General features: G+C 44.4%; 1 protein-coding gene across 6 annotated transcripts in view; it reads left to right on the top strand.

The window, feature by feature from the left end:
- The first annotated feature begins 21,801 nt into the window (after positions 1-21,801).
- Positions 21,802-26,560, top strand: part of KLHDC8A (kelch domain containing 8A) — a 358,281-nt gene continuing 353,522 nt past the window's right edge. For 2 of the 6 annotated variants that reach the window (XM_077481299.1, XM_077481298.1), the window contains exon 1: positions 21,802-22,020. The gene's annotated coding sequence lies outside the window, so the exon portion shown is untranslated. The remainder of the gene's footprint in view (positions 22,021-26,560) is intronic. The other 4 variants (XM_077481297.1, XM_077481300.1, XM_077481302.1 and 1 more) reach the window with 4 other exon arrangements.

Genomic DNA, 26,560 nt, shown 5'->3' with positions numbered 1-26,560 from the left:
CTCCATTTCCTGATTCCCATACCCAAGATGGCGGCGGCAGCACCCGAGAGACGATCTACAGATCGGCTTCGGGTGCTGACATCGCGGGCGCGCTGGACAGGTAAGTGTCACTATTTTAAAAGTCAGCAGCTGCAGTATTTGTAGCTGCTGGCTTTAAAAAAAAAAAAAAACGCGGAGTCCCGGCGGACTTCCGCTTTAAATCCAATAGAAAATCTATGGAAAAGCCTAAAGATCAGAGTTCATAGAAAAGGCCCACAGAACCTTCAAGATTTGAAGACTGTTTGTGTGGAAGAATGGGCCAAAATCACACCTGAGCGATGCATGCAACTAGTTTCTCAATACAGGAGACGTCTTGGAACTTTTATTACCAACATAGGATTTTGTACAAAGTATTAAATACATTTCAGTTAGCGTGTTTAGTAGTTTTACGCTGTCATTCCATTTTATTACACATAACCTAATTTCTGAACTTATTTGTTTTGGTTTCTTTCTATGTGAGGATTGCATGGGTTGTTACCGATGTGGTGAAAAATTAATCTCGATATTGCTTTTAGAAAGATATTTGCCTAGAAAAATGGTGACATGTTCAATACTTATTTATATCTGAAAATCAATCACTCCTGATGTACTGACAGCCTATCTAATTTCTTGAGGCACATACCCCTTTTTGCAAAGTAGACAGACCATGGTATTTAGTAAAAGACTTGGCAAGTTTTTTAAAGTTATAATTTTTTGTCACAATTTTTTGGAAAATTAAGAAATTGAAACAAAAATGTTTTGCAATTTTGTAAATATTGTCACCAGTACAGTACAGCGTCGTCATATGGCTAGTGTGGTGGTGATCAGGGACACTGACTAGTGAGAGTATGTAAAAAAAAAAAAAATTCATTGTTTTTTTTTCAATTTTGTTTGTTTATTTTTTTTTTACATTTTTTTTTTTTTTTTTACTATTTTTTTCACATACAATGACCAGAGCAAGACAGTTACATAGTAGGTAAGGTTGAATAAAGACAATCGTCCATCCAGTTCAACCTGTATAGGTGTACTTGTGTCCGTGTCAATAATTATTTCCCATATCCCTGTATGTTGTGTTCTTTATGATGCACGTCCAAGAGTCTATTAAAAATATCAATACTCCCCGCTGACACCACCAATTGTGGAAGAGAGTTCCACGTCCTTATCACCCTGACAGTGAAAAAACACTTGCACAGCTTAAGGTTAAACTGCTTCTCCTTCAATTTCATTGTGTGGCCCCCCGTGTCCTCTTACACTCCCTGAGACTGAAAAGTTTTTTCCTATGCTGGGATCACCATTGAGGTAAATCGCTATCATGTCCCCTCTCAAGCATCTCTTCTCCGACTAGAATAAATTTAGTGCTTGTAGTCGTTCCTCGAAATTGAGGTCCTCCAATCCCTTTATTAATTCCGTTGTCCTTCTTTGTACTCTCTCCAGCTACAGCACATCCCTTCTGAGGATGGGTGACCAGAATTGGACAGAATACTCCAGATGTGGCCTAACCAGAGTTTTATAAAATGGTTGGATTATAGTTTTATCTCTTGAGTATATTATACCCCTTTTTTATGCACGCTTATATTCTTATATTTGGCTTTGGTAGCTGCAGCTTGACATTGTATGCTATTACTCAGTCTGTCTTCCATTAGGATCCCTAGATTCTTCTCTATCCTTGATTCCCCCAGCGGTTCTCCACCTAGTGAGTAGTTTGCATTTATGTTTCTAGCCCTCAAGTGCATTACCTTACTTTTCTCAACATTGAACCTCATTTGCCATGTAGTTACCCACTCCATTATTTTGTTTAGTTCTTTCTGTAAAATTTATATAACCTGATGTGAAGTTATTGCCCTACTTATTTTTGTGTTGTCCACAAAAACTGAAATTAAGCTATTTATACCAACTTCTATATAATTTACAGTAAAGTAAATACAGTACAGTAACACTGTACTATTGTGTGGAGGTGATCGGGATTTCTATTTTTTTTTTACACTCTATTATTGCTTTATAACATTTTACAATTATAAACAACCATTTTTTTTCTGAATGAAACATACTCATTCAGTGTTTACTACTGTGATTAGCTGTGATTGGCCACAGCTAAACACATGGTACAGATGGACTGTGATTGGCCCTGTCTGTACCATGTTATGACTGTGACCGATCACAGAGCTCCTCACAATAGTACACAATGAACTGCATGTAACAAAATTGTGTGCAACTATCAGGTGATCTACTGTGATTGGCCACAGCAATCACATGGCCGATACAGTGATCTGTCTAATCTGGTGGACACGTCGGTTGACAGATTGCATTGGAGCATGGCTGGTACCATGTGATCACTGTGGCTAATCACAGTAGATCACATGACAGTTGGACACAATAAAAGCCTCTGTTACATGCTTTTCATTGTGTACTATTGTGATGAGCTCTTTTGTTGGCTTAAGAGGCTGCATGCTTGGATAAGGTTCTGGTATAGATTTTTAGGGGGACTTCATGCTTTTGTTTTTTGTGGGTGTGTGGGGTTTATCCTTAAAATTCATACCAAACCTAAGGGGCCTGGTATGAATTAGGGAGGAAACTCTGTGCCTGTTTTTTTCTTTTTGTGTATTGGTTACTCAATTAACATAATGTAAACACACTTCTTTGTAAATGTCAGTGTTGCTGTAGTAAATTGTATACATAACACAGAGCAGAGTCGGGGGATCCCAGTGGCATGTTATTTAACCACTAGGCGTCCGCGCTACAGCCAAAAGAGGGCTACAACGCAGACGCCAATTGCCGGGAGGGCATCCCTGGAACTCTCGCGAGCCTGCATTGGGGAAATTCTGTGCTGGCTGTGTCCCTTGGACACAGCCAGTCACAGATTGCTGAAAATGGGCAATCACAGCGACCGTTTACAGCACGATCTGAGCTTTCAATGAGAGATAATCTCTCATCGCCGGCTCTCCCTCCTCACACAGAGACAGCGTGTGAGGAGGGAGAGACAAACGGCTGCAGCGGTGAGTGTAAAAAAATAAAAATAAAAAAAATAAAGTGCCCACAGTACATGTCAGTGCCATCTGTCCCCACTGCCACCTGTCAGTGCCATCTGTCCCCAGTGCCACGTATAAGTGCCATCTGTCAGTGCCACATCAGTGTCGTGTGTCATCAGTGCCACATATTAGTCCTAACTGTCATCAGTGCCACGTATCAGTATCATCTGTCATCAGTGCCATGTATTAGTGTCATCTGTCATCAGTGCCACATATTAGGGTCATCTGTCATCAGTGCCATGTATTAGTGCCATCTGTCATCAGTGCCACGTATTAGTGCCATCTGATATTAGTGCCATCTGTCATCAGTGCCACATATTAGTGCCATCTGTCATCAGTGCCAGGTATCGGTGCCACGCCAGTGTCAGGTGTCATTGTCCTGGTGCTCCAGGGCCTTCAAAAGTGCAATAGGTAGTCAACAAGTTAGATGTGTAATTTATGCTCCTAGAACAGGGAGCTCCTAGAAAAAGCAAAATAAATAATTAAAAAAAAAAGCAGCCCTGTCCCCCCCTGCTCTGGCTCAAAGGAGAAGCGTTCATCTGGCGTCATATGTAAACAGCAATTGCACCATAAAAAGGACAAGCTGTACCTGGAAGGATCAATGGGCTGAATGAATAAAAGGACTAGACCTGTACATACCTGGTATATGCATAAAAAACGGGACACCTTGCATGCTGTATAAATCCCAGGAGCCATGCAGAGTGGAGCTTGAAGCTGAGGGAGTAGGCCTGGTCCAATTAGAGGGAATGGAATTACATGTACAATACCCCTGCAGGTGTGCAAGGAGTCGGTGAGTAGGGATCTTTGAGGGGGAGCACTGAAGTCACTTGGAGACTCTACAAGCACAAAAGTCACTGGATTTTTTATGGATACTTGTATAATTAAATATAAATACTTTCATGGATTAGATATATATATATATATATATATATATATATTTATATTATTATTGTTCAGGATTTATATAGCGCCAGCAATTTACACAGCGCTTTACAATATAAAAAGGAGACAATACAGTTACAATACAGTAAAATACAAGAGGATTAAGAGGGCCCTGCTCAGAAGAGCTTACAATCTAATAGGGTGGGGCAGGTGGTACAAAAGATTATAACTGTCAGGAATGAGCTGATGGAAGTGGTAGGAGATTAGTTTGAGACGTGATAGGCTTCCCTGAATAGATGAGTTTTCAGGGATTGCCTGAAGGTAGCAAGAGTAGGGGATAGCCGAACCAGTGGAGGTAGCGAGTTCCAGAGGATTGGAGAGGCTCTGGAGAAATCCTGGAGACGAGAGAGCTTGAGAGTAGGAGGTCTTGAGAAGAATGGAGGGGACGATTTGGGCGATATTTGGAGACAAAATTGGTGATGTAGCTCGGGGCAGAGTTGTGAATGGCTTTGTATGTTGTGGTTAGTATTTTGAATTCGCTGGGTGATTGGGAGCCAGTGTAGGGATTGGAGGAGAGGGTTGGCAGACACTGAGCGGTTGGTAAGGTGGATAAGTCTGGCAGCAGCATTCATGATAGAATGAAGAGGAGATAGCCTATGGAGAGGCAGGCCAATGAGAAGGGAGTTGCAATAGTCAAGGTGAGATATAACAAAGGAGTGAATGAGGAGCTTGGTAGTTTCATTTGTTAAAAAGGGGCGGATTTTAGAGATGTTACGGAGATGAAATCTACAAACTTTTGACAACGATTGGACTTGGGGCTGAAATGACAAGTCAGAGTCTAGAGTAAGGCCGCGTACACACGCGCGGACTGTTCGCCCAACCTTGTTCGTCAAACAGTTTCGGCAAACAGTCCGCTCAAAATTAGCATGGACGGACATGGCCACACACGACGAACGAACAGTTTGCTGAAACCGTGCGCGATGACGTGAACGGCACGTACGACGGGACGAAAAATACGACGTCCTATACACTGCATTATAACTTTCGGCGTGAAAATCCTTTCTGAGCATGCGCGCAACTTTGTTTGACGAACAAGCCTACACACGAGCGGACTGTTCGCTGAAACAAGGTTTCAGCGGACAGTTTTACGGAATTTCCGAAAAACCTTGTTCGTCAAACTGTCCGCTGAAACTGTCCGCTGAAAGCCCACACACGAGCGGACTGTCCGCCCAAACACTGTTCAGCGGACAAAGTTGGGCGAACAGTCCGCCCGTGTGTACGCGGCCTTACACCTAGTACCCTGGCGTTAGGGGAGGGCCTGAGGGTTGCATTGTTGATTTTGATGGAAAAGTCATGGAGGGGGGGCATGTGCAGGGGGGATTATTAATAGCTCCGTTTTAGAGAGGTTTAGTTTAAGGAAGGGGTGTGACATCCATGCTGATATGTCAGTTAGCAGGTTATTAATGCGAGAGGAGACTGAAGGAGTGAGGTGAGGAGTAGACAGATAGATTTGTGTGTCATCAGCGTATAAGTGGTATTGGAAGCCATGGGCGGTTATCAAGTTATCAAGGGAGAAGGTATAAATAGAGGAGAGAAGGGGTCCAAAAACAGAGCCTTGGGGGACCCCCACAAAAAGAGGCAATGGAGAGGAGGATACAGAGTTGTAGGTGACACTGAAGGAGCGCTGTGATAGATAGGCAGAGAAACAGGAAAGCGCAGAATCTCGGAGGCCAAGGGAATGTAGTTTATTGAGGAGCGGGTGGTCAACAGTATCAAAGGCAGCAGAGAGGTCAAGTAGTAGGAGCATTGAGTACTGGCTGTTGGTTTTAGCAGTTAGTAGATCGTTAGTGAGTTTTAGTAAGGATGTTTCCATGGAGTGCTGAGAGCGAAAGCCAGACTGTAATAGGTCAAGAAGATTATTTTCACTGAGGTAGGAGCTAAGGCGGTTGTAGACTAAGCATTCTAGAAGTTTAGAGGTGAATGGGAGCAATGAGATAGGTCTTAAGTTGTTCAGGTTGGTGGGGTCCAGTGAGGGTTTTTTAAGTATGGGGGTGATCTGCGCATGTTTTAGAGGGGAAGGGAAGGTGCCACTTGAGAGGGAGAGATTGAAGATGTGATTAAGGGAGCATAGGATAGAATTAGAGGGTAACCTTAATAGTTGTGAGGGAACAGGGTCCAAGGGACAATTGATTAGGTGAGCATCTGAGAAAAGTTTTGCAACCTCTTCAGTAGTAGCCAATTCAAAAGAGGAGAGTGTTGAATGTGCCAGGTATGTTGGGTGGGGAAGATGTACGCACAGTGGAGGTGTCCTCACGAATTGCATCAATCTTGTCTTTGAAGCGATTGGAAATCTCTTGGGCAGTGAGTGAGTTAGTGGGTAGAGGCGGTGGGGGGACGAAGCAGAGAGTTAAAAGTTGAGAAGAGCCGACAGGGATTGGATGACAAAGTATTAATAAGAGATACAAAGTAGGCTTGTTTGGCAGCATGGAGGCAGGAATTGTATTTTAGAAGGGCAGATTTATATATGGTGAAGTCTTGGAGGCATTTGGTTTTACGCCACAGCCGTTCAAGAGCACGGCAATGTCTCTTGAGATTTCTAGTGTTGTCAGTTTGCCAGGGTTGTAATGGTCGGGGCCTGATTCTGCGTGTGGTTAGAGGAGCAAGTGCATCTAGTGATGAAGAGAGTGAACTGTTGTAGACAGAGAGGTCAGGACAGGACAGGGGGGAGATTATTTCATATAGGTGGTCAGTAGCAGAATTTATATATATATATATATATCGTGTCTATATATTTTCTCTAATATTTTTTCTAGTATATATTAAGTGTTTACACTGTATAGCTCTGGTTATATCACTACAGCTTTGCATTATACAGAGCTGGTTTTGATTTAGGGTGAGGTTTTTGTTCTGTTTTGTTTTGGTTGTGTTTTTTTCTCCTTTCTCTTGCCCTTTGTGTTTCTCTAGGGCTTTTTGGGGTTTTATGTTTGAGGTTTTTTTGCTTGAGATATTTTTTGGAATGACACTCATTATACTGTTGCACTTCTAGGATACTGGATACATTACCATTATTAAGTTTATATACACTTAGCATACATTACTTTATTCATTTTCAACTGGTAAGAGTTGGATGGCACTGAGCGTTTAGGTGGGATCATTACACATATATATATATATTTATGGTGAAGAGCCCTCTGACCGATACGGACAAGGATGATAGACAAGGACAACATAAACTCGCTACCTGAAATGGACCTGAAAGTGTGCCCTGGTCTAACGTACGGTATACCAAAATAAGGGGGCATACCTTAAAATGAAATAAATATGAAATGGGTGAAATGAGTACTCATATGAGGAGTATGCTAGAGTGAAGGCCTGACAAAAGGGGACGGGTGGGCGGGTATCGCGCACCGGAACCGACGAGGAAGATGGGCGAACGGCAGGTTATATACACCACCGGGCTCCTCCCATAATTTCAGGCCACCATACTGGCCTTTCTATTTATGGTGAAGAGCCCTCTGACCGATACGGACAAGGATGATAGACAAGGACAACATAAACTCGCTACCTGAAATGGACCTGAAAGTGTGCCCTGGTCTAACGTACGGTATACCAAAATAAGGGGGCAAAACACTCAGGTAGGGGATGTATTTTATTGAACCAAGACTGTTACTGGGTAAGTTTGACAAAGGCCTGGGCCATCTCAACTTGCGGATTGGGTACGTAACGGGCAAAACAGGAGGACTTCCATCTACCCAACTTTTTGATAACGTGGACCGGGACCCCTTGGCGGGAGGCCGTTGAAGCTGCCCCGATGCGAAACGAATGTCCCGAGTAGTGTGCAGGATTGAGGTGAAGGATGCCCAGGAGTATCCTGACATGCTCCATGAACTGGGCTGCGTTGAGAGGTTTGGAGTGAAAGGGGAGAAGTGGGCCAGTCCCTGGTTGATCGGCCAAAAGGGTCAGCAAGCGGGTGAGGACAGCAACCGGACACCAGCGGTTGTGGGTTTTATAGAGATGTATGTCCGTACCTGGGCCAAGCTGCTGTGTCTTTGAGACCGCTAAATGTAGGATGAAATGGTCCTCAAACCTAACTAGATGGTGCTTGCACAGCATACGTGCCGAGGGGCCACTGCAGGTAAACTCGCCTGGCCGCAAGAAGCCGTAGAAGGCCAGGTGTATGGCTGCTTGCAGGACGACACTGTCATGGAGACCGAAAGGTGAGGAGGCCAGAACGTCTGACATGTCCCTGAACACTTCGCCCGTGATAGGCAGCCGTTTGATGCTGGAAACCGGCCGACGTTTCTGAATGCCGCGCATGAGTGCCCGAACGGCGTGAAAGGTGAATAAGGAGGGCTTGGTAGGGTCCTGGAGGGACGTGAAGTGTTGTACCCCGGCCAAGTACAATCGGATTGTGTTGAAAGACAATGCCAAGTCCGAATGGCAGTAGGAAAGGAAGGCAAGGACTTGCTTGACCCGGGAGGTCTCTGTATTGTGGGATGATATGAAGCGAGTAAAGGCCCTCCAGGCCGACTGATAGGCCTTGCGGGTATTGTCTGAGAGGGAGTGATCAATAAGTTGAGTCGCTGCTGACAAGTGCGGGGCTAATCCAATGTCAGTTGAGACCAGTCCGGGATAGCTGCAGAAGTTGGTCCGGCTCCGGGCACCTGATCAAAAAACGAAACAAAGTTAAAGCGGGAGAGGGCATCCGCCGCCTGATTGAATTTGCCGGGGACAAAAGAACAATGAAGGTTAAACTGAAACAATAATGAGAGCTGGGTCAGTCGCCGCAGGAAGGACATAATCTGTAGAGATCTGGACCTGCCTTTATTGACAATCTCCGCAGTGGCCAGGTTATCTGTAGAAAAGACCACCGTCTGGCCTGACCAGCTGCGGCCCCAGGTGTGTGCAGCGGCTACAATGGGATATAGCTCAAACAGGGAGGACGTCTCAGTGAAGCCAGGAATAGCCAGTATCTGTGGAGGCCAGGGGGCTGCGAGCCAGAGGTTGCCAAAAATAGCCGCAAAGCCCGTGGAGGCCGCCGCGTCGGTCACCACCCGAGGTGAAAGGGCGGACACGGAGGGGACGAACAGGGACACTCCGTTCCAGGAGGACAGGAATTCCTCCCACATGGCTAGGTCTGCAATAGCCGCGGAATCCAGGTTGAGTACTTGCTCCGGATCCTGAGAGTGGGATAATAAGGCCAGCAGGCGTGACACGAACGAGCGCCCCTGGGGGATGATGCGCATAGCAAAATTGAGCATACCAAGAAGGGACTGGAGCTGTCTCTTGGTACAAGTCCTGGCATGAGTAAAGTCCCTCAGGACCGTCCTGATGTGGGTCAGTTTATCCGGGGGAAGGCTGGCCTGCATAGTGTTAGTGTCTAGGCTGACCCCGAGAAAGGTGATAGCCTGCGACGGACCCTCCACCTTGTGCTCGGCAATGGGGACATTAAGGTTATTGAAGACTCCCCTCAACTTAGCCAGATCTTGTGGGGGAGAGCCGGGCGGCTCTATCAGCAGGAAGTCATCCAGATAATGAATGACTTCCCGACACTGGGCTACGTGTAACAAGATCCAAGCAAGAGCCTGTGCGAAGGTGTCGAAGAGCCAAGGACTACTCTTGGACCCGAACGTGAGCTTAGTGGCAAAGTAGTACCGCTGCCTCCACTTGATTCCATGCCAGCACCAGAGGGAAGGATGGATAGGAAGAAGTTTAAAAGCATTTGAGATGTCGGCCTTGGAGAGCCAGGTACCTGTGCCTGTCTTAAGAATGGCCTGGATGGCCATGTCTACTGATGCATATTTAAGGGAGAACTCCTCAGAGGGAATAAGGGAATTGAGGCTGGGAACCGTGGAGGAATGAGGCGCTGACAAATCATAAACCAATCTGAGTTTATTAGAGAACTTGCCCTTGACAAGCCCAATAGGGCTGACTCGCCAGGTGACGAATGGGGGCTGTACGAAAGGGCCGATGACAAAGTCCTGATCTAGTTCAGATTGTAGCAGTTGGTCGATGGCTAGCTCATCCGTGGCTGCTGAGCGGAGGTTCTGGCATTCGCGTGTGACGTGAGGGAGAGAGATAAGTCCAGTGTGAAAGCCTTCCGTGAAGCCCTGGACGAGGAAGGTGGACAGTGAGGGGGTAGGGTGGCTGGATAGGTAGACGCTAAGCCATGACACATTGAGCCGGCTTAGTCAGGACCTTTTGAGCTGCTTGATCTCGCACATGAGCCGGGGGTGAGCTCTATGACATTGAGTGCACACATGGAGCAGCCTACACTGGCTGAAATTACACGACCCACTGTTATAATTATTGCAGATTGAAGCACCGCCCATGGTCTTAACTGGGCGCCCTAGCTTATCGGTCTGTGGCGGGCGAGCTGGCGCTTGCAGGCCCTGAGCGGTCCCCGAGGTAGATGGGCCGACGAAGGGCGGGGCTGCCACTGAGGTAGCGCACCAGGCCGCAGTATGTGTTGCTGACTGGCAGATTGCACACAGAGGGGACCGAAGCCCCGCGAAGTGGCGGCAGAACAGTTCTGTGTCCATGGTGCTCCAATCCGTAGGGGTCTGGAACTGGGAGAGCCTGGCGGCTGCTTTAGCGGAGAAGGATCGGTGGTAGTCATAAAATGAAAATCCGCCGTACTTGTAGCCCAGGTCAACTACCACATGGAGGTACCGATCCAGCTCCTCCCTCCTGGCAGGGGAGGCTGAGCAAATGATGTCCCTCATCATGCCAAAGGCTAAGGTAAACTCAGTGACAGAGAGTTTTCTATCTAATCTGGGGTCCTTAGCTTTGAGGACCACTGATACGTCCCCCCAAGTATAGGCCTTATTCTCTGCCAGCTCATGAATTGAGATCAGCAGGGAAGCCAAATTGACGTCCTTTCCCTCTAAGATGTCCTTCCTGATGTTTGCTGACACCAAATGAGATGGGTACACTATTGGTGCAGCTCCGGGGATACCTGCAGGAGGGCTCACAACTGGCAGGGATGCTGGTACAGGCGGAGAAACAGAGGGTTGGGTCTCGAGGAGGGCCACTCGGCCCTGCAGATCTGTCATTGAGGTCGTGATGGATGACACCAGGGTGTGGAGCTGGGAGATAGAAGAGGCGATGGAGCCTAAGGAGGCCTGCTGAGTAGAAGCCTCCACCGCCGCGGGAGGAGGAAACAGGAGCCGGAAAAGCTCTGCCTTTCTGGCTGTTGCTGAAAAGGGCACACCCCTGCGTCTCAGCTCGGCTGTTAGCCTGGGAATGGTCCAAGCTCTGAAGGCCCTTTGGCTGCCATTCTCTGAACCGGATGGAGACAATGGAGCCGTGAGGTCCTCGCTGCCGGCCTGGGACATGGTGGCGGAATTTGGGTCTGACGAGGCCACAAGCCCTCTGATGCGGGTCTTTCTCCTAATACGGACCTATAAGGGGTGACATGGATTACAACTGGTTGGAGACTCCTAAAGAAATACCTGTTTCAAAGAAGGCAGCTTTGCTGAAGGGCATTTTCCCCGCTAGATGATTATGCTTACCTAAGGAGGCACCGTCTGACCAGGTGCAGGCTGGACCTACTGAACTCGACTGACCTGAGGAGATGAAGGTGAAGTTTGTTTGAGACTCCCACCTGACGAAGGCTAGCTAACAGTGGAGGTGAGACGTCACACATGAGATAAAATGACACCAAAGAAGGAAATAAAAAATTTTTCTCTTTCCCCCCCCCCCTGAATCGCCCCCCCCTTACGTGATACGTGACCGTGAAATGAATGAATCTGCCATGACAGAGATCCGAATCGCCATGCCACAAACTTGCGACCGAGCACGAAACGGAACCTGGAGCATGTACTGAAATGAGGCCATTCCTGGGGCACGCCGGGACGAATTGGTCCATGAACATGACTATTCGTACCGGAACGTGATAGGTGAAATGAAATGAACCCATGACAAAGACTGGAATCAGAAGACGAGCCCATGCACCTAACAAATGAATCCCGTCTTTGGAGCATGTACTGAAATGAGGCGTAGCAGCTGGGCACACCGGAACGAATCGGTGCATCAAATAAATGCAACAAGATTCGAATCGGAGTGTAATAAGTGACAGAAATGATATCCCATGACAGAGACAAGATTCAACGACTGGACTGATGGTAGCAAATAATGAATCCGTCTCTGGCGCATGTACTGAAATGAGGCGTAGCAGCTGGGCACACCGGAACGAATCGGTGCATAAAATAAATGCAACAAGATTCGAATCGGAGTGTAATAAGTGACAGAAATGATATCCCATGACAGAGACAAGATTCAACGACTGGACTGATGGTAGCAAATAATGAATCCGTCTCTGGCGCATGTACTGAAATGAGGCGTAGCAGCTGGGCACACCAGAACGAATCGGTGCATAATAACATGCGACAGGATCCGAATTGGAGTGTAATAAGTGACAGAAATGATGTCCCATGACAGAGACAGGATTCAACGACTGGACTGTAGGTAACCAAAGAATCCGTCTCTGGAGCATGTACTGAAATGAGGCGTAGCAGCTGGGCGCACCAGGACGAATCGGTGCATAGAGGAATGCGACAGGATTCGAATTGGAGCGTAATAAGTGACAGAAATGGTATGCCATGACAAAGACAAGAATCAGGGACCGAGCGTGAACCTGCAAGTGATTCAGTCTCTGGAGCATGTACAGAAATGAGGCCGAACCCTGGGGCACTTCAAAGCGAATCGGTGCACCAGCGGTGCGACAGGATTCGCGACGGAGCGCGACTAGTGACAGAAATGATATTGGAGCAGCAGAAATGACTGGGACTGAAATGTTTGAACGAGGTGAAATGAGACACATAACATAATTGCAAGAAATGAAGAGACATATTCGAACTGGAGCAGAGCAAGCGAAACGTGCGGACTGATTGCCTTGTCGTAACAAGCAGTCGGCTGTGGGTCGAACGATTCGACCGCTACAATAGAAATGCACGGGCAGTCGAACGGTTTTGAATGCCGTAGCTGCGAATGAATCGCCTGACGTGGCGTAATCGAACGTGTCGAATGATGACAACGCCTACATCGAAAGTAGCATACAGTGACAAGCGTACGAGGCCACCGAAACATTCGATATGACAGAACCGAGCGGCTCGTGCGTACAAGCATAATGACGGTACATCGAGAACATAATGAAAAGAGGGTGCCGAAGCCCTACCTGCGACAGCCGGCCCGAGCGACAAATTCGATGGGTACGACGTCGACGAACCTACGGACGCTGATGGACGAGACGGGATTGTTGAATTGAAGACGAAAAATGCGGGAACCGCCGAACAGGCTCGCTGCGTCTGATCTGGATAGTCGGCCCTTGATATCTGACGTATCAGGTATCGCGCACCGGAACCGACGAGGAAGATGGGCGAACGGCAGGTTATATACACCACCGGGCTCCTCCCATAATTTCAGGCCACCATACTGGCCTTTCTATATATAATTATAATCTTTTGTTACCCCTAATATATAGGTCTCTTTTGCACGTTAAAACTCAGTTATGACTGAAGAAAACTAACTTATGTTAAAGGTAGCGCCACTGACCCCACTTTTTAAGTTTTTCAGCAATTGCGCCATGCATGTGAGGTATCACTGTGAAGGTCAGATCGAGGGCAGTAATTATAGTAGTAGACCTCCTCTGTAAATCTAAAGTGGTAACCTATAAGGGCTTTTAAAAATGTATGTAGTTTGTCGCCGCTGCACGTTTGTGCACAATTTTGCATGTCATGTTTGGTATCCATGTACTCGACTTAAGATCATCTTTTTTATTTCATCAAACATTTGGGCAATATAGTGTGCTTTAGTGCATTAAAATTACGTTTTTTTCCCAAAAAAATGTGTTTGAAAAATCGCTGCACAAATACTGTGTGAAAAAAAAATGAAACACCCACCATTTTAATCTGTAGGGCCTTTGCTTTAAAAAATATATATAATGTTTGGGGTTCAAAGTAATTAAAAAAAAAAAAAATGTTTTCATGTAAACAAAAAGTGTCAGAAAGGGCTTTGTCTTCAAGTGGTTAGAAGAGTGGGCGATGTGTGACATAAGCGTCCAAATGTTGTGCATAAAATGCCAGGACAGAAACCCCCCCAAATGACCCCATTTTGGAAAGTAGACAAGCTATTTGCTGAGAGGCATGTCGAGTCCATGGAATATTTTATATTTTGACACAAGTTGCGGGAAAAAGGCACACTTTTTTTTTTTTTTGCACAAAGTTGTCACTAAATGATATATTGCTCAAACATGTCATGGGCATATGCGAAATTACACCCCAAAATATATTCTGTTGCTTCTCCTGAGTATGGAGATAGCACATGTGTGAGACTTTTTGAGAGCCTAACCGTGTACAGGACCCTGAAAACCAAGCACCGCCTAAAGGTGTACATTTTTGATTTCACTCATCACCGCCTATTACAGTTTCGGAGACCATGGAATGCCCAAATGGCACCACCCCCCCCCCCCCCCCAAATGACCCTATTTTGGAAAGTAGACACCCAAGCTATTTGCTGAGAGGTATGGTAAGTATTTTGCAGACCTCACTTTTTGTCACAAAGATTTGAAAATTGAAAAAAGAAAAAAAAAAAACATTTTTTCTTCATTTTCAAAAACAAATGAGAGCTGCAAAATACTCACCATGCCTCTCAGCAAATAGCTTGGAGTGTCTACTTTCCAAAATGGGGTCATGGGGGGGGGGGGGGGGGGGGTTGCGCTATCTTGGCATTTTATGGCCTTCAAAACTGTGATTGATAATATGGAGTGAAATCAATGTACGCCCTTATAAAATTCTGAAGTCTACAAACTATGGTGCCAATCACTGAAAATTGATCACATTTGATCAGGCCTTCAGTACATCAGGTGTATCTCATTTCTTGAGACACTAACAAGTCAGGAAAGTACAAATACCCCCCGAATGACCCCTTTTTAGAAAGTAGACATTCCAAGGTATTAAATAAGTAGCATGGTGAGTTTTTTTTAAGTTGTCATTTTTTCCCACAATTCTTTGCAAAATAAATTTTTTTTTTGATTTTTTTTTTTTACAAAATTGTCATATTATCAGGTTATTTCTCACACACAGCATATGCATACAACAAATTACACCCCAAAATACATTCTGCTACTCTTCCCGAGTATGGTGATACCACATGTGTGAGACTTTTACACAGCCTGGCCACATACAGAGCACCAACATTGAAGTAGTACCTTCAGGCATTCTACGAGCAAAAATTACACATCTCATTTCACATCCACCTATTACACTTTTGAAGGCCCTGGAGTACCAGGACAATGGAATTGCCCATAAAATGACCCCAAGGTATTAATCTGTGAGGCATAATGAGTCTTTTGAACAGTTCATTTTTTTCCAGAAGTTTTTGGAAAATGTGGAAAAAAATGAAAACACATTATTTTTTTACACAAAGTTGTCAATTTATAAGATGTTTCTAACACATGCTAGTATATAGCAAAAATTACACCCCAAAACACATTCTGCTACTCTTTCCGAGTATGGCAATACCACATGTGTAGGACTTTTACACAGCCCGGTCACATAGGCCGAACATTGAAGTAGTACCTTCAGGCATTCTAGGAGCATAAATGACACATCTCATTTCATTCCTACCTATCACGCTTTTGAAGGTCCTGGAGCACCAGGACAATGGAATTACCCACAAAATGACCCCATTTTGGAAAGCAAACTCCCCAACGTATATTCTATGAGGCATGGGCTGCAGATAGGTACTCTGGTACTCTGATGGGCTGGTGACAGGTACTCTGGTACTCTGATGGGCTGGCGACAGGTACTCGGGTACTCTGATGGGCTGGCGACAGGTACTCGTGTTCTCTGATGGCCTGGTGACAGGTATTTGGGTACTCTGAAGGGCGGTGATAGGTAATCAGGTACTCATATGGACTGTGACAGGTACTCGGGTACTCAGATGAACTGTGACAGGTACTCAGATGAACTGTGACAGGTACTCGGTTACTCTGATGGCCTGGTGACAGGTACTCGGGTACTCTGATGGCCTGGTGACAGGTTCTCTGATGGCCTGGTGACTGGTATTTGGGTACTCTGAAGGGCAGTGATAGGTACTCAGGTACTCATATGGACTGTAACAGGTACTCGGGTACTCAGATGAACTGTGACAGGCACTCGGGTACTCAGATGAACTGTGACAGGCACTCGGGTACTCAGATGAACTGTGACAGGTACTCGGGTACTCAGATGGACTGGGACAGGTACTCGGGTACTCTGATGGGCTGTGAGAGGTACTCGGGTACTTTGATGGGCTGTGACAGGTACTCAGATGGACTGTAACAGGTACTCGGGTACTCTGATGGGCTGTGACAGGTACTCAGGTACTCTGATGGGCTGGTGACAGGTACTCGGGTACTCTGATGGGCTGGTGGCAGGTACTCGGGTACTCTTATGGGCTGTGACAGGTACTCAGATGGACTGTGTGTGACAGGTACTATGATGGGTGGTGACAGGTCCTCTTTATTGGGGGGGCAATCAGTATGATTGGTGTACACTGTAAGCGGTAACAAGATGTTACCACAATACCGCAATCTCCTCCTCACACACGATCGGTGTGTGAGGAGGAGAACCCGGTAAAATCTCATTACCGCGGTTTGTTTACGTTTAGTCATCGGCTGTGAAACGGTCACAGCCGATCACGTGGGTAAACATCCAGCCAATGGCTGTTTACCAGCGTTGGTGACGAGCAGTGTTCCCAGGAACATGCCGCCACCACCGTGCACGCGCAGCGAGCTCACGATCACGCACATGCACTGTGGGGGCGTAACCATCTGTGATCAGCCGTGACTTCATCACAGTCACTCACGTGGTAAACAGCCATACCCAATGGCTGTTCACCCACCTCGGTGGCGAGCGGTGTCTCCGTGACACGCCGTCACCGAAGGAACAGGGATGCATGCGCACGATCACGCGCATTCCCTGTTTAAATGGGCGGATGTCATATGACGCCCTCCCGCATCAAGAGCTGCGCTGCCTGGCCGTCATTTGACAGCCAGCGGTCGACAAGTGGTTAATTAAACAGATTTTATTTTTTTCAGATTTTCTAATTTTTGGACTTTCAAATCTTTGAATTCCCGAATTCAGAGTTCTGAAAATCCAAAAATTCGGAATTCTGAAAATCCGAAATTCGTAATTCCAAAAATTCGGAAATCGGAAAATTCGGAAATCGGAAAATTCTAAATTCGGAAATCCGAAAATTCGAAATGTGAAAATTCCCAAAATTTACAAATTTCCGCATTTCTGAAAAAAGCAAAAAAAAGAAAACGAAAATGGGCTAATTTTTTGTCAGTGCACATGTCTATTTGTCATAGTGTTCCTGCCTTCCATGTTCTATAGTGATCATTTCTGCCATCCAGATGTCATAATGAGCCTTCCTGCCTTCTATATTAGTATAGTAGTGATCCTTCCTCACTGCCTTCCGGGTGTCAGTGATCCTTTGTTCCTGCCTTTCATATGCCATAGTGATCCTTCTTTACTACCTTCCATGTGCCATAGTGATTCTTTCTGCCTTCCAGGTGTCATAGTGATCCTTCCTGCTTTCCATATGCCCATCATTTGCTACTATGTGCTACACATACTGCAATACTTATTCTCTGGCTCCATCCCAGGGTTCCTCAGCTCCTTCCTAATCCTCTATAAGCTCTCTGTCTAATTTCAGTATATACAAAACCAGATGTATTGGAAGTCATTTTCTAAATGATTGTGTTGAGGTTTATATGTATACCCGAGACTCCAGCTCCATGCCTCCCAACTTTTTAACTTGAGAATGAGGGACATTTTAGGGAAAAATTGACCTGCGTGTCGCTGAAAAAAGCAGGTGTGGCCAAACATGATGTTAGAAGGGGCTGTGGTTAAACAAAACCTGGGCTTCCTTGTACCTATGTTTTGATTGCTGTGCCACTGTGTTGCGAGCACCAATTCTGGAGCATGTTTTCCTCCCAGTGACACTAATGCTGGAGCAATTGGTGTATAGGCTGCACTGTTTAATACACACATGTGACTGCTGTGCTCCTTCTGCTGCCTTCTGTGCTGTGCTGTGCTTAGAATTTAACAGAAGCTGTGCTGTGTACATTCATATTGACTATTTTCTGTATTCTTTCTAGATTAAACAGACCTGACTTTGTTGGCAGTACTGTACATTGGATACCTCATTGTTCATTGTCTCAACAGTTGCTGGTTGATGAGTAGTTCCCAACTAGGCATGAGCTCAGGCGTGTTCGCATGGAACATGTGCAGAGGCCGCCAGGAAGTCGGAGCAGTTCTGTGCTAATCACAGGCAGTGAGATACTGCCCCAATGTACGGCTGCAGAGATCGGGCAATGTCTCGCTGCCTGTGATTAGCGCAGCACTGCGCCGACTTCCTGGCAGACTCTGCATGTGTTCCATGCAAACACGCTTGAGCTCATCCCTATTCCCAACTATGTCTGGATCAGTGGTGGTCCATTTGAATATACAGATGGCCTGAACTGTGGTTCCTGACACTTTGAGAGGGTCCCTCTATAGCAAAACACTTTTGGTGCCTTGCAATAAGTTAGGCAGCCCATTCTAAATGTATGGGCTGTAATTTACTTTAATGCCTGAAAATTCAGTCCTGATGCTTTTTTTTTTATATTGTATCAAAATGCACACTTAAAAGGAAGTGGGGGTAAACTAAGCTCATTATTATAGTTAGTGGCAGTAATAGTAACCCCCAGCACTGGTATCAGTGGATGCAATAATAATTCCCAGCATTGGTGTCAGGGGTCGAAATCAAACCCCTCAGCATTGGTGTTTAGTGGATGCAATAATAACCACTGGCATTTTTTTCAGTGGCCACACCTAAACCCCCAGCCATTATGTCAGTGGCTGCAACAGTAACTCCCACCATTACTGTCAATGGCCACAATAATAGCTGACATCATTGGCATCAGAAACTGCAATAAAAACCAAATTAGTTGTGACAGAGACAATACTACAGTAGCAAACCTACCTGCAATAGTGTTTAGCTGCAGTGCTATTTACACCCCTCACATTTATCATGTCCAGTTGTATTTTCACCCACCTGCTGCTCTCTCTATGTCCCCACAAGACCAGGACTTCACTTACATAGTTACATAGTAGGTGAGGTTGAAAAAAGACACAAGTCCATCAATTCCAACCTATGTGTGTACTTGTACTATGGACGCAGATTATGCCACCTCACGGTAGAATCTTTCATTCTGTGAAATGTAGAACGTGGGGGTCCAAACTTCCCAACAGTGCAGGTGCAGTAGCTGGAGCCACAAAGCTCAAGTACCCTTAAAACATCTTGTATTTTTATTTTTATTTTTTTTACAGAATACAAGGCATTTTGTGAATTGAGGAAGCAGACAAAGTGGTTGCTGGTGCTCAAAATTTTTGGTGGGGCGCAAACAAACTGAAAAATACTGAATCGCCCCCATCATATGCAACCACTTGTGCTCCATCATATGCAGCCAATTTTACCCAGTATATGTAGCCACTTGTGCCCATCATATGCAGCCACTTGTGCCCATCATATGCAGCCATTTGTGCTTGTCAAATGCAGCCACTTGTGCTCATCAAATGCAGCCACTTGTGCCCATCATATGCAGCCACTTTTACCCAGTATATGCAGCTACTTGTGCCCATCATATGCAGCCATTTGTGCTCGTCAAATGCAGCCGCTTGTGCTTGTCAAATGCAGCCACTTGTGCCCATCATATGCAGCCACTTGTGCTCATCAAATACAGCCAGGCGCATCCCCCAGATTTGCTGTCACTTCACTAACCCCCCCCCCCACTTACCGCTCGTGTGTCGGGGCTCTGCTCCTCTCCTGGACTAATGGGGCTCTCCTCCTTGGTGGCTTTACTCCTTGGCGGAATCGGCAGCTCTCCTCTGTGGCTCTGCTCTTCGGCGGGAAGCGGCGTCTGTGGCTCCTGTGTCCGTTCGGCTACTCAGGCTTCCTCCACTGTGTCTCCTCTTCTGCCAAAATGTTAGGCATCCAATAGGATTGCCTAATACTTTGGCCAATCGGGAGACAGGTCTCACTGACCTGCCTGCTGATTGGTAGGGAAGAACGTTAGTGTGAAAATAGCGAAAATGTATTTGCTATGCCACACAACAGGGTAGGATCGGGACACAGTGTAAGGCCCCCTCTCACACATACATATATATATATATATATAGTAATGGAGCAGTCTGTACAGACAGGCTCCCTCACTTGCCGACGCTGACTGTCATTGTCAGCTTTTAAATGTAATTGTTGGATTTTTTTCTACTTTATTCTGGAGCTGTCTTTTTCATCACCAGTGACGACCAATACAGCCAAAAAATCTGAACACTGTGACAGGGAGTGAAAGGGTTAACTGGGAGGGCAATCAGGTAAGTGTTTTCATATGTGAAGTGTGCTGCTTTTACTCACTGTGACTTGTCTCTCTCCAGAATCGAAAAAGGGCTCCACGAGAATAGATCTCGTCACATCCTGCGCCTGTGTTATGTGCCTGTGTTTACAAGATGATCTCTCATAGGCCAGCACTGATCAACAGGTACAGACCAAAAATCATTGGCCTGGACTTGTGAATGAATCGGTTTCCTGGGGCGGGCGAGCGCCTCCTACAGGGAAGCGCTGATCAGAATGACTGAGGGGTTACAATTTATGGGCTTGTGGCAACCCTCCTTCCCTTTTTTCTTTCTATTCCATTTTGATGCTACTGGCCCTTTAAATCCTCTCAGGAAACATTATTGGATGGTGTGGAAGGAAGAAATAAGCCACATGACATTTCTGGAAGTTTCTCTGGCATTCCTTAAATAAACCTGGTCCTGGACTGACAAACGTCAGTGGTCAGTTACCTCACAGCGAGCTATCCACCCCCACCAACCAACCCTTTTCTGCAGGCACTTGTTTTGTGGTTTCTACTCTCTTTTAATTAAAAGAGAGGGGGGTTTCGTTTTTTGACTCTGGATTTTATGTTTATGTTGCTCAAGCTTTTATGACTGAGCAATTGGTTAATTAAATGAAAATGATTATCGTAAGTTAATAAAATTGAATATACCTTTCAAATTAAAATTACATTTATACTTAATTAAACCAATAAATGTGCCGCGGCCATCTCATGTCATTTGAATTCATGCGTTGTAATGTTTTTTTATTTATGCTTGGTTAATATTTTGCGTCGCCTAAAATCCCATCAGTATTGCAGAGTTACTTTGCGCCTGCGCCGCTGCCTACCCACTGTTAATGTTTACATCTCCCCCCGGCCCTGAGTTAGTCATTTACCAAGCATCGGTGGTGCAGATGCAGAATGACCTAAGAGTGAGGGAGGGTTGAGGTCATTCTGTGACTTGAGTCTCCATTCAGAGCCAGAGGAGATGTAAACCTCAACAATGTGTAGAATCTTGGCATTCAGGAAATCTGAATGTATGACTTTGTACGGAGTACGGACCTCAACTCTATACGGATGTACGCGTGTATGTCTGTATGAGCTGAGATGCATTACGGACCACATTTTATGCAGAATCTTATTGCCAGCTCGCTGCCGACAAGATAATGGATACATATCATACGCCTGAGTGCATGAGCCCTAGAATGAATGTATGCAATATTTTTACTGTATCTATGAATCCTGTATGTAGCGCTAAATAAATCCTACATAATATTATGATCACCAGCTGTGTCCTTCTTTGGACTTTGTTTTTAATGGATTCTTTCTCGGTGCATATGACTAATTGGCAATCCATTTATTGCTATCCTTTTCCTCTCCAGGTATTTTTCCCCTTAGAAGCATTCTTCAATCACAGCTTGTGTCATTCCCTACAGGCTGCGAGGAGGGAGGGAAAAAAAGCACAGCCTGACAACGTACGCATGTGAGAAATAGGGGGACAGGCAGGAAAGATGAGAGGCAGAATCGCTGTGAGGGAGAGCAGGCATGTTCGCAGCTGTGACAGAACAGGAAAGAGAAGTACTGAAGACACCAGCTTTCAGGAAGCTACCCTGATATCTTTCCACGTTACCTGCCTTAAAGTTAAAAAGGCATCATGCAGCAGCCAGAAATCAGCTAATCCTGGAACTATTGGTGAGTACAGGAATTTGTTGCTGGGAAAAAGCCATTAGGCAAGCTCTAGTCTGAGTTGTTTAGTTAGTTAGGAGAACATACATCACAATGTCTGCTTCTGGAGACTTCCCAGACTCCATCCAAATGCTTTTTTCTGGTCCATTGGTACCCCACCATCAGACCTCACTATAATGGATGCAAATCATTGGTGGCGCTTGATAAGCATTTGGTTAGGAGACAACATCTCTATACAGTTTATGACCGTAGATGGCGATGGAAAAATACATCGGAAATCTACCGTACAGTTTTAAATAAAAAAAATGTCATTGAAGTTGCTAGAAAAAAAATATTTAATATATGTATGTATACTGCTGCTAATTCAATACAAGGGATGTACTTGATGTTATCTATTCTATTGTAAATGATGCTGATGCAATGGTACATGACAGTGTATATTTAGATTCTATAAATCCTTTTTTTTTTACTTGGCAGATGTTTTCCATGCTTATGTTACAAAATCATGATTTCCTATGATTTTAATCTGTCTGCAGCAGCCTTTTTACCATGGAAGAATCCTTTGTAATAGCTTTCAGGTCTTGGAGAACCCCTGCAAAAAATATTTTACCTACATCAATGTGATCAGTGGGTTTTAGAAAGTCTTAAATAAAAGCATAAAGAGTGGAGTGTACTTAACATTGCCACTCTATATGACAAATTTATTGATCTTCAATGATCAATGAAATAAATACTAATGTATAGGAAATTCAAACTGAAAATCAATCTGTCACTGCTTTCTTCTGTAGGAACCCCTAGCAACATCTGGAGGAACACCAGGATTCCACGGAACCCTGGTTGAGAAAGGTTGCTCTACATAATTGTTGCCATATTAACGGTGGTTAATATAGCCATGAATAAAGTCATGAATAAAATTTAGGAAACAAGCAAGTCTGAATTAAAAAGGATTAAACGTGGTCTGATGTTTTAAATCGTTAGGATGAAAGCGGATTAGATGGGAGCAAGCTGCTGTGATCTGCCATCAAGGTCTGTGTGTATGAGTGATTGTTATTAACACCTACACGCTTGTTATGATGTCTTTGACATATTTCCTAATGCTTTCTTTATGATGGGAGCTTGACATCCCAATCTCTCCAGTCCAGATTATTGACTTTGTAATACAAAAGAAAATAAGAATTTATAGATGTATGTGTTGGTGCTTATAGGTCGATCAGAGAAAACTAGACATATAATCAGGTATTTCCGTTCACGCTCCTCTGAGTTCCTTCCTATCTCCCGCAGATGAGCCTGGGAGCTCTCTGATTAAATAATGTGTGTTGTGGATTACTATACCATGGCTTCTCATTTAACCCCCTAGTGCTTGTTTAAATACATACAGTAGCTGTCATCTTACTACTAATATGGAAAACAGCAATGTAACAAACACATTTACATCAGACTTTTACATCAGACTCCGCAAAGTAAGAAACAAATATAGATCAGACTTTTACATCAGAATCCACAAATATGACTGAAACCAAAGCCACAATTTTGATAATAACTCTGTATGGGTTACCACTATGTATAACCATACAATTATATCCATCTTATTTCATTGCATTAAAAAGAAAAACAAATGTAGATAGATCAACGTACAAACTGCAAATATACATCAGACTCCGAATGATCAAGTTGCCCAAAACAGTAAAATTCAAATATGTATGTTGAAGGTATATATATATATATAGATATATATATATATCTATATATATAGTGATTGTCAACATTAGTCTTATTCTAGATACATACTCTATATTTTATTGTACACTATGCTGAACTTACTTTTGCTACAATTTAAGAAATCTCTTTATCATGTAAAAAGGAATAATATATAAATACTTCATATTAACCTTTTTGTGCAGCATTTCATATTTGTGCACAAAGTGCATTGATGATATCTTTGATTTTCTGCTAAAGCTGGCCCATACACTATTAGTTTTTTCAGCAACATTAGTCTTATTCTAAATTTATATTGTATATATTATTGTAAGCTGTGCTGAACTTACTGTCGAACTTTCTTGCTAAAATTTAAGAAATCTCTTTATCCTGTAAAAATGTATAATATATTTAAACTTACGTGACAGGCACAACGTGCAATAATGATATTGTCCTTGATATTTTGCTATAGCTTGCCATACACTATTCGTTTTTTGTTCAGTCTGCAGTCTGAATTTAAAAAAATCTAATCAATTCCTTCCTCCATACTATAAGGTCTGGATGGAGGAACCCCCCTGCAGGGCTATTGTATTCTGACAGCTGCTGACTGTTGATTGGATGCAGCCGTTGTTCGGCCAACAATTTGGGGCCTGGCTCCTTCAAAATTTCAAACAAACGATGTCCCGTGGGAGGAGGTCTCACACACTGAGTGAATTTCAACCGGTTCTTCAGGAACCCAACAAAATTCAATCAGTGTATAGCCAGTTTAAGTGCAAGTTTTAAAGCTGAGGTTAAGTTTAAAATGATGTTGTGGGTACAGCACCAAGGACATAGCTTGCCTACAACAAGGTTTGTCCCATGTCCTGCAGTAGAAATCTTTTCTCCTGTATTTATTCAAAGGATTGACATTGGATATGGGTTGAATTTGGGTGGAGATTGTCCACATGTAATCATGTAGGTGTTAATCTGATTTTAAAGGAAAAGTACAGAAATACAAAAAAAAAACATACATACTCATCTGCTGCAGCATCGTTCTGATGCTGCAAGCTGTTCCCCGCTGGCTCTAGGGCTGATCAATCACAAGACCACTGATGGTTCCGTTCTCAGTCGGCTCTGCGCAAAGAGCAGTGACTTCAGTCACCAATGTATGCTTTGCCCCTCCAGTCCTCACTGGAGTGCTGGGCTGTATATCGGGCAGGAGAGGCTGGTTCAGGCTCTCAACGGCATGCTGAGAGGTTACGCCAGCTGCTGATCAGGCATCTGTGTGGATCCCAACATTGCCAGGATCTCTCCTGAATCTGTGATGCTTTAGCCTGCTGTCGGCTGATTCTAAACTAAGTGCACTCCTGTGACCCACATGAAAAGTATGGCCAAAAGAGTTTTGGACATACTTCAGTTTTAATTAAATATAGTTTTCTATTTTATTTATGCATTTAAATATTGTTTCATCATTTGAATAAATACAGTACATGGCATATGAACAGATCTCCAAATAGGAATGTATTTATAAAAAAAATCTGAGCTATTCATCATGTCAAATTGCATGTACATTTGTTTTGTGCAAAAGGAGCCAACATCTGATGTTACTAAGCTATTTTCTCTGGTACTTCGTTCTCTGTTATCAACATGTCACTTCTTCTGACAAGTTATCCTGACACCAGAAATACACAGAGATCACACACTGTGCAAGAGCTCTAACTGCAGCTCCCCACCCCCTCCCCTGTGCTCCTCATAGATGAAGGATTTTATCAAAATTTAGTAGTTTTGAAGGGATGTAAAAAAAAAAAACAAAGACTGCAGATAAACAAGTACAACTTGTGCAGAAGAAGTTTCATCTCTGTGTATCATCTAAAGCCTATTCAGTTTACTGGGTATATGTGAGAGTTTACAACCATTTTAAAGTGGTTGTAAAGGCAGATTTTTTGATTAAAATATTAACCACGGTATGCTTACCTGCTCTATGCAATGGTATTGCACAAAGTGGCCCCTTTCCTCCTCTTCTGGGGCCCCCTGCCGGGGCTGTCCACTCCTCCTCTTATCTGAGTGCACCCATAGCAATGCGCTTGCTATGGGGGCATTCGTGTAGGCGCACACCCAATAGACACACACAGCATGGCTTTGCCCCTCTCCAGCCTCGCAGGGTTTAATTGATAGCAGAGGCAGCCAATAGTTCCTGCTGCTGCCTCTGTGAATACAGGAAGAGAGAGCAATGCAGCTACAGATGGGCACATCGCTGAATCGAAAGAGGAGCCAGGTAAGTGTTCCCGGGGCAGGGGCTGGGTGATGCTGATAAGCAGAGAATGCATTAAGGTAAAAATCCTTACGCATTTAGAACCACTTTAATAACATTATGTTTTGCCCCCATTCTCACTGATTGAATGAATGTGCAGGCTCCGAAATGATAGATTTACTCTCACTTCCTGTCCTGTTTCCTTAGACAACTGTCAACTTCAGATGCCAACTATTTGGTAAGATATAAAGCGAGGGAAAAACTGCAACAGGGACACAGACAAAAAAAATAATAATCTGATAGGGGTTCTAGCCCTCCTCTCCTCTACTAAAGCATTTTTATTTATTTCTGCATTGCTGTTAGAGAGTACCCCTCATGTCCTGTCTAGTAAAAGTTGTCAGCAGGTCAGGAAGTGAGGGTAAATAATTATAATCAAGCCCTGGAAAGCAGTAAAAAATGACAGGAGCTATAACCCTTCCCCATTCTATCCAATACTAATAATGGTTGAATGGACAAGTTTTAGTTTACTTAGGTAAGTTGCTATATGGATGTAGTAAGGCCTCATGCACACAGACAGTTTGGCCCACCATTCTGGCATTTTCAAGCTTCTGGGGGGCACAG

This window comes from Lithobates pipiens, unplaced genomic scaffold (assembly GCF_037356315.1).
Source record: "Lithobates pipiens isolate NorthernLeopardFrog02 unplaced genomic scaffold, aLitPip1_a1.2 Scaffold_16, whole genome shotgun sequence".
Lineage (NCBI taxonomy): Eukaryota > Metazoa > Chordata > Amphibia > Anura > Ranidae > Lithobates > Lithobates pipiens.
This window is presented reverse-complemented; position numbering and strand designations above follow the sequence as displayed.